The sequence below is a fragment of the Limulus polyphemus genome, unplaced genomic scaffold (genome assembly GCF_000517525.1).
Source record: "Limulus polyphemus unplaced genomic scaffold, Limulus_polyphemus-2.1.2 Scaffold6447, whole genome shotgun sequence".
NCBI classification, from domain to species: Eukaryota; Metazoa; Arthropoda; class Merostomata; order Xiphosura; family Limulidae; genus Limulus; species Limulus polyphemus.
Window position 1 is genome coordinate 11,067 of NW_013672057.1, and position 924 is coordinate 11,990.

The following is a 924-nucleotide window of genomic DNA, read 5'->3' on the forward strand; positions in this document are numbered from 1 at the left end:
CTCATCCTACTGCTGACTATCGTGACGCTTCGACCTTCCTTACCGAATCGCAGGTGAACTCGTTCGTATCTCAATTGAAAGCTAAACATAATTAAGGATACTGAGAATGTGGCTTTATTTATATATGCTGAATTTACTCCCAGTAGTTAGATTTTAGTACTAACTAGAATGGAGACTTGAGAATCCTGTATTTCATTAAAAATTTATCAATTAACAAATGAAAACTTGTCTCGAAAAGATACGTCCAAAACCACCATCTTTGGGAGTTTCTGGATTGAACTTACTTTTAATATTCAACAAATTGTAGTGTAAAGACACCCCGTGGCTCCTGAGGGACGTGTTAAAAGGGGTAGTGTATCCGGGGTTGTTTACGTAACTGTGTATTAATCATACATGTTGATAGGACCTTATAAGTTTTTTCGTTGTTTTGATTGAGTATTATTACATCATAATATCTCGTAAATGTAGAACGTTCTAGGTCTCGGTCAGGCTATAAATCCCCATACAACATGTAGCTCAGTTTGATTAGATAGATAGATCTAGACTGCTTGACTGTGAGTTTAGCCATAAGTGTAAATAGTGGTGATTTCTAAAGTAAATTATCACATATTGTATTGTACCAACAGAGTAGCAAAGAATAATTCACCTTGTCAGTTGTATTCTAAAGTCACTGAACCCAATGTATGTGGATTTTGACGAAAAGAGACAATTGTTTAAAGTTCTGGATACAACTGTGGTAATTAACTGTGTAACAAACCTTTATATATATGTTGAACTTGATTTAATATATTGTTGCGTCATCGAGATCACGTGACTATTCTCACGCCCTCTAGTTTCTAGAACTATCTTGTTCCTTCACGAATGCCCTAGCATTTACTAGAAAGGGTAGTCTGGGATATATAAGTGGGGGACAACGTGTCGCGG